Genomic DNA, 8,477 nt, shown 5'->3' on the forward strand with positions numbered 1-8,477 from the left:
ATTTTTGGTGATTTTAATATTGATATGGAAAAGTCCACAGACCCACTCCAAAAGTCTTTCGGAGCCATCATCGACTCAGTGGGTTTTGTCCAACATGTCTCTGGACCTACTCACTGCCACAGTCATACTCTGGACCTAGTTTTGTCCCATGGAATAAATGTTATAGATCTTAATGTTTTTCCTCATAATCCTGGACTATCGGACCACCATTTTATTACGTRTGCAATCGCAACAAATAATCTGCTCAGACCCCAACCAAGGAGCATCAAAAGTCGTGCTATAAATTCTCAGACAACACAAAGATTCCTTGATGCCCTTCCAGACTCCTTCTGCCTACCCAAGGACGTCAGAGGACAAAAATCAGTTAACCACCTAACTGAGGAACTTAATTTAACCTTGCGCAATACCCTAGATGCAGTTGCACCCCTAAAAACTAAAAACATTTGTCATAAGAAACTAGCTCCCTGGTATACAGAAAATACCCGAGCTCTGAAGCAAGCTTCCAGAAAATTGGAACGGAAATGGCGCCTCACCAAACTGGAYGTCTTCCGACTAGCTTGGAAAGACAGTACCGTGCAGTATCGAAGAGGCCTCACTGCTGCTCGATCATCCTACTTTTCCAACTTAATTGAGGAAAATAAGAACAATCCAAAATTTATTTTTGATACTGTTGCAAAGCTAACTAAAAAGCAGCATTCCCCAAGTGAGGATGGCTTTCACTTCAGCAGTAATAAATTCATGAACTTCTTTGAGGAAAAGATCATGATCATCATCATTAGAAAGCAAATTACGGACTCCCCTTTAAATCTGCGTATTCCTCCAAAGCTCAGCTGTCCTGAGTCTGCACAACTCTGCCAGGACCTCGGATCAATAGAGACACTTAAGTGTTTTAGTACTATATCTCTTGACACAATGATGAAAATAATCATGGCCTCTAAACCTTCAAGCTGCATACTGGATCCTATTCCAACTAAACTCCTGAAAGAGCTGCTTCATGTGCTTGGCTCTCCTATGTTGAACATAATAAACGGCTCTCTATCCACCGGATGTGTACCAAACTCACTAAAAGTGGCAGTAATAAGCCTCTTGAAAAAGCCAAACTTGACCAGAAAATTAAACCTAATCGGCCTATATTGAATCTTCATTCTCTTCAAAGATTTTAGAAAAAGCTGTTGCGCGCAACTCACTGCCTCTGAAGACAAACAATGTATACGAATGCTTCAGTCTGGTTTTAGACTCAATAGCACTGAGACTGCACTTGTGAGGTGGTAAATGACTTTTAATGCGTCAGACCGAGGCTCTGCATCTGTCTCATGCTACTAGACCTTAGTGCTGCCTTTGATACCATCGATCACCACTTCTTTTGGAGAGACTGGAAAACCCAAATTGGTCTACACGGACAAGTTCTGGCCTGGTTTAAGATCTTATTGTCGGAAAGATATAAGTTTGTTCTCTGTGAATGGTTTGTCTTTGGCAAATCAACTGATACATTTCGGTGTTCCTCAAGGTTCCATTTTAGGAACACTATTGTTTTCACTATATATTTTACCTCTTGGGATGTCATTCGAAACATAATGTTAATTTTCACTGCTTGCGGATGACACACAGGCTGTCATTTCAATGAAACATGGTGAAGCCCCAAAATTGCCTCGCTAGAAGCCTGTGTTTCAGACATAAGGAAGTGGATGGCTGCAATTTCTAACTTTTAAACTCAAAACAGAGATGCTTGTTCTAGGTCAAGAAACAAAGAGATTTTCTGTTAAATCTGACATTAATCTTGATGTTGTAAAGTCGTCTCAAATAAAACTGTGAAGGACCTCGGCGTTACTCTGGACCTGATCTCTCTTTTGACGAACATATCAAGACTGTTTCAAGGACAGCTTTTTTCCATCTCCGTAACATTGCAAAAATCAGACATTTTTTCTGTCCAAAAATGATGCAGAACTATTAATCCATGCTTTTGTTACTTCTAGGTTAAACTACTGCTCGACTTTTACTTTCGGCTACCCGGATAAAGCACTAAATTAAACTTCAGTTAGTGGATAAATAGGCTGCTAGAATCCTGACTAGAACCAAGAATTTGATCATATTACTCCAGTGCTAGCTTCCCTACACTGGCTTCCTGTTAAGGCAAGGGCTGATTTCAAGGTTTTACTGCTAACCTACAAAGCATTAAATGGGCTTGCTCCTAGGTAGGAGCAAGCCTATCTTTCCCGCTTTGGTCCTGCCGTATATACCTACGTACGCTCGGTCACAAGACGCAGGCCTCCTATTGTCCTAGAATTTTTCTAAGCAACAGCTGGAGGCAGGGCTTTCTCCTATAGATATAGATCTCAATTTTTATGGAATGGTCTGCCTACCCATGTGAGAGACGCAGAACTCGGTCTCAACTTTTAAGTCTTTACTGAAGACTCATTCTTCTTCAATTGGTCCTATGATTAGAGTTTGAGTTGGGCCCAGGAGTGTGAAGGTGACGGAAAGGCTCTGGAGCAACGAACCGCCCTTGCTGTCTCTGCGTGGCCGGTACTCCTCTCTCCACCTAGGGATTTCTGGCCTCTAACCCTATTACAGGGGCTGAGTCACTGGCCTACTGGTGCTCTTCTCATGCCGTCCGAGGAGGGGTGCGTCACAGTTACTGACGTCATCTTCCTGTCTGGGTTGGCGGCCCCCCCTTGGGTTGGTGCGTGGCAGAGATCTTTGTGGGCTATACTCAGCCTTGTAAGTTGGTGGATGAAGATATCCTCTAGTGGTGTGGGGGCTGTGCTTTGGCAAAGTGGGTGGGGTTATATCCTTCCTGTTCGCCGCTGTCCGGGGGTATCATCGGATGGGGCACAGTGTCTCTGGACGCTCCTGTCTCAGCTCCAGTATTTTATCTGCAGTAGTTTGTGTCGGGGGGGCTAGGGTCGGTTTGTTATATCTGGAGTACTTCTCTGTTTATCGGTGTCCTGTGTGAATTTAAGTATGCTCTCTCTAATTCTTCTCTTTCTCTCTTTCTTTCTCTTCTCGGAGGACCTGAGCCTAGGACCATGCCTCAGGACTACCTGGCATGATGATCCTTTGCTGTCCCAGTCCACCTGGCGTGCTGCTGCTCCAGTTTCAACTGTTCTGCCTGCGGCTATGGAACCTGACCTGTTCACCGGACGTGCTACCTCTCCCAGACCTGCTGTTTTCAACTCTCTAGAGACCGAGGAGCGGTAGAGATACTTTAATGATCGGCTATGAAAGCCAATGACATTTACTCCTGAGGTGCTGAGTTGCTGCACCTCGACAACTACTGGATTATTGTTATTTGACCATGCTGGTCATCTATGAACATTTGAACATCTTGGCCAAGTTCTGTTATAATCTCCACCCGGCACAGCAGAAGAGGACTGGCACCCTCATAGCCTGTTCCTCTCTAGGTTTCTTCCTAGGTTTTGGCTTTCTAGGAGTTTTTCCTAGCCACCGTGCTTCTACACCTGCATTGCTTGCTGTTTGGGTTTTAGGCTGGGTTTCTGTACAGCACTTTGAGATATTAGCTGATGTTACGAAGGCTATATAAAATAACTTGATTTGATTCAGACCCGTTGCTATGAGACTCGAAATTGAGTTCAGGTACGTCCTGTTCCATTGATCATCCTTGAGATGTTTCTATAACTTGATTGGAGTCACCTGTGGTAAATTCAATTGATTGGCATGAATTAGAAAGCACACAAAATGTCTATATAAGGTCCCACAGTTGACAGTGTATGTCAGAGCAAAAACCAAGCCAGAAGGTCAATGAATTGTCCGTAGAGCTCCAAGACAGGATTGTGTCAAGGCACAGATCTGGGAAGTGTACCAAAACATTTCTACAGCATTGGTCCCCAATAACACAGTGCCTCCATCATTCTTAAATGGAAGAAGTTTGGAACCACCAAGACTTCTTCCTAGAGCTAACCGCCAGGCAAACTCAGCAATCGGGGGAGGAGGCCTTGGTCAGGAGGTTCTCTGTGGAGATGGGGAAACATCCAGAAGGACAACCATCTCTGTAGTCCACTCCACAATAGGCCTTTATGGTAGTGGCCAGATGAAAGCCCCGACTCAGTAAAAGGACATTAGAGTTTTCCAAAGGCACCAACCCATGAGAAAACCGCTTTTCTGGGCTGATGAAAACCAAGATTGAACTCTTGGGCCTGATGCCAAGCGCCAAGTTTGGAGGACCTGGCAACATCCCTACAGTGAAGCATGGTGGTGGAAGCATCATGCTGTGGGATGTTTTTCAGTGCAAGGACTGGGAACTAATCAGGATCGAGGGAAAGATTGACGGAGCAAAGTACAGAGAGATCCTTGATGAAAACCTGCTCCAGAACACTCAGGACCTCAGACTGGGGTGAAGGTTCACCTTCCAACAGGACAAAGACCCTAAGCACACAGCCAAGAAAACGCAGGGGTGGCTTCGGGACAAGTCTCTGAATATCCTTGAGTAGCCCAGCCAGAGCCCGGACTTGAACCCGATCGAACATCTCTGGAGAGACCTGAAAATAGCTGTGCAGCGATGCTCCCCATCCAACCTGAGAGAGCTTGAGAGGATCTGCAATGAAGAATAGGAAAAACTCCCCAGATACAGGTGTGTAAGCTTGTAGCGTCATACCCAAGAAGACTCGGGGCTGTAATCGCTGCCAAAGGTGTTTTATCAAAGTACTGAGTAGAGAGTCTGAATACTTACTGTATGTAAATGTGATATTTCAGTTCTTTATTTTTACTAGAGATCCTGGTTCGAGTCCAGGCTCTGTTGCAGCCTGGCCCGCGACCGGGAGACTCATGGGGCGGCGCACAATTGGCCCAGTTTTGTCCGGGTTAGGGGCGGGTTTGGCCAGCAGGGATGTCCTTATCCCATCGTGCTCTAGTGACTCCTGTGGCGGGCCCGGGCACATGCACACTGACACGGTCGCCAGGTGTACGGTGTTTCCTCCGACACATTGCTGTGGCTGGCTTCCGGGTTAAGTGGGCCGGCAGGTAGCCTAATGGTTAGAGCGTTGGGCCAGTAACCAAAAGGTTGCTAGATCGAAACCCTGAGCTGACAAGGTAAAAATCTGTCGTTCTGCCCCTGAACAAGGCAGAACACTGTTCCTAGGCCGTCATTGTAAATAAGAATTTGTTCTTAACTGACTTGCCTAGTTAAATAAAGGTTAAATAATTATATATATTTTTTTTAAGCGGGTATTGTGTAAAGAAGCAGTGTGGCTTGGTTGGGTTGTGTTTTGGAGGACACACGGCCCTCTCCCGAGTCCGTACGGGAGTTGCAGCGATGAGACAAGACTGTAACTACCAATTGGATACCACAAAATTGGGTGAGAAAAAGGTAATAAAAAAATAAAAATAAATAAAAAGACACCCAGAAAGGCTCACAGCTGTAATCGAGGTGAAAGATGATTCTAACATGTGAATACTTATTTACCATCCAGATATCCCCAAACATGTCATGATATTATTCAAATAATTTTACTATTTAAAATGCCCATCCCTACAGACAAAGCGATCCAACTTCTCCTTCGGTATGTTTATTATCCATGGTACCCATGGCCAAGGCAATTTGTCAAGCGAAGGAAATAACACCAATTTCCCTCAAATCTAATGATCTCATTATACACAGACCATATTTGACTATATCTGGACAATGCATCTCAATGTCTCCCAAACGTATTGAAGATCATAGATCAATTTTGCTTAAACGGTGAAGAGGGGGAGAGACATGGGAGAGGGGGGATAAAGACAACGACTAAAACTTAATGCTAATGCTCCCTGAATCAATTAGCATTCACAGACAGGTTACCCTCTACAGTGTGCATGGCACTGTGTAATTGCCTATTATTCTGTCCGAGAACAAAAAAAGTATCAGAATATGAGATAATAATAAATGGTCATTAAAAGATTAAAAGATTAACCTGTGAAGTTTCACAGTTGCACTAATTCAAGTTAAAGTCGTTAAGGAAGAGAGGTGGAGAAGAAAGAAGGAAAGGAAGATGAGAGGGTTAACTGTTAGGGAAGGGGTGTGAACGGTGAGTGGTTAGTCCTGGTCTGTCTCCAGGGGGTTTGTCATCGTGACTGAGTGTAGACCAACAGCTGCTGCAGGTATACAGCTATTTCAGCCTCATCCCTAAATCCCCCACAGAGAATACACAGCCTCAGGCTCTGATCCTCCGCAGGTACACACAGATATTACCAAGAGGTAGGTTTGCACACATACACACTTATTACTAAGAGGTAGGTTTACACTAGAGGTCGACCGATTATGATTTTTCAACACCGATACCGATTATTGGAGGACCAAAAAAAGATTAATCAACTGATAAAAAAAATAAAAAAAACTTTTTTTATTTGTAGTAATGACAATTACAACAATACTGAATGAACACTTATTTTAACTTAATATAATACATCAATAAAATCAATTTAGCCTCAAATAAATAATGAAACATGTTCAATTTGGTTTAAATAATGCAAAAACAAAGTGTTGGAGAAGAAGGTAAAAGTGCAATATGTGCAATGTAAGAAAGCTAATGTTTAAGTTCCTTGCTCAGAACATATGAAAGCTGGTGGTTCCTTTTAACATGAGTCTTCAATATTCCAGTAAGAAGTTTTAGGTTGTAGTTATTATAGGAATTATAGGACTATTTCTCTCTATACCATTTGTATTTCATTAACCTTTGACTATTGGATGTTCTTATAGGCACTTTAGTATTGCCAGTGTAAACAGTATAGCTTCCATCCCTCTCCTACCCTACCTGGGCTCGAACCAGGAACACAACGACAACAGCCACCTCGAAGCAGCGTACCCATGCAGAGCAAGGGGAATAACTACTCCAAGTCTCAGAGCGAGTGACGTTTGAACGCTATTAGCGCGCACCCCACTAACTAGCTAGCCATTTCACATCGGTTACACCAGCTAATCTCGGAGTTGATAGGCTTGAACCACAGCAAAGAGCTTCTGGCAAAATGCAGGAAAGTGCTGTTTTGAATGAATGCTTACGAGCCTGCTGCTGCCTACCACCGCTCAGTCAGACTGCTCTATCAACTCATAGACTTAGTTATAACATAATAACACACAGAAATACGAGCCTTAGGTCATTAATATGGTCGAATCCGGAAACTATCATTTCGAAAACAAGACGTTTATTCTTTCAGTGAAATACGGAACTGTTCCGTATTTTATCTAACGGGTGGCATCCATAAGTGTAAATATTCCTGTTACATTGCACAACCTTCAATGTTGTCATAATTACGTAAAATTCTGGCAAATTAGACGGCCCAAACTGTTGCATATACACTGACTCTGCGTGCAATGAACGCAAGAGAAGTGACACAATTTCACCTGGTTCATATTGTCTGCTAACCTGGATTTCTTTTAGCTAAATATGCAGGTTTAAAAATATATACTTCTGTGTATTGATTTTAAGAAAGGCACTGATGTTTATGGTCAGGTACACGTTGGAGCAACGATACGCACCGCATCGATTATATGCAATGCAGGACACGCTAGATAAACTAGTAATATCATCAACCATGTGTAGTTAACTTCTTGTCAATAGGGGGGCGCTGTTTTCACTTTGGAAAAAATCGTGCCCAAATTAAACGGCCTCGTACTCTATTCTAGATCATACAATATGCATATTACTATTGGATAGAAAACACTCTGAAGTTTCTAAAACTGTTTGAATTATATCTGTGAGTAAAACAGAACACTTCCATATAGGAAGTGAAAAATCTGAAAACGAGGCTCTGTTTCAGGGCCTACCTATTCAACTGGCTTTTATTTATCGATATGTATGCACTTCATACGCCTTCCACTAGATGTCAACAGGCAGTGGAAGGTTGAATGGGGTGTCTAGCTTGATCTGAGGTCGAATAAGAGCTTTTGGAGTGACAGGTCCGGTATTTCTTTGTCTTCGACGGCGCACGGGGGAGCTCGACATTGTCTTCTGAAAAGCGTTCGGTATACACGGCGAATATCTCCGGCTCTGATTTTATTTGATACATATGATAAAAACATCATAAAGTAGTTTTTTTCAACCAAGTTTTATCAGTTTATTCAACYTTTATTGGGACTTTTGGAGTTTTCCGTTCTTTGCGCCAAGAGAGGATGGGAATGTTAGCAACCTTGGCTAGCATTGTGGCGCGAATTCGACAGAAGAAATGGACATTCTAAAACCAAACAACGATTTATTCTTGAAATAGGACTCCTTGTACAACATTCTGATGGAAGCTCAGCAAAAGTAAGAAAACATTTATGATGTTATTTCGTATTTCTGTGTAATATGTTGATGCCTATTCTCCGCCGTGTTGGTGTGCGCTGTCTCACAATAACCCAAGCTGTATGTTGTGGTAAAGTTATTTWAAAAAATCTAACACAGCGGTTGCATTAAGAACCAGTGTATCTTTCATTTGCCATACAACAAGTATTTTTATGTAAAGTTTATGATGAGTTCTTTGGTCAGATTAGGTGAGTGTCCAAAATA

General features: G+C 42.7%; 1 protein-coding gene across 1 annotated transcript in view; it reads right to left on the minus strand.

The window, feature by feature from the left end:
• The window catches only part of LOC111970325 (testis-expressed protein 264 homolog), a 94,683-nt gene that overhangs the window by 19,422 nt on the left and 66,784 nt on the right, over window positions 1–8,477 (minus strand). The window lies entirely within an intron of this gene.

Source organism: Salvelinus sp. IW2-2015, linkage group LG11 (genome assembly GCF_002910315.2).
Source record: "Salvelinus sp. IW2-2015 linkage group LG11, ASM291031v2, whole genome shotgun sequence".
In the NCBI taxonomy this organism is placed as follows: Eukaryota; Metazoa; Chordata; class Actinopteri; order Salmoniformes; family Salmonidae; genus Salvelinus; species Salvelinus sp. IW2-2015.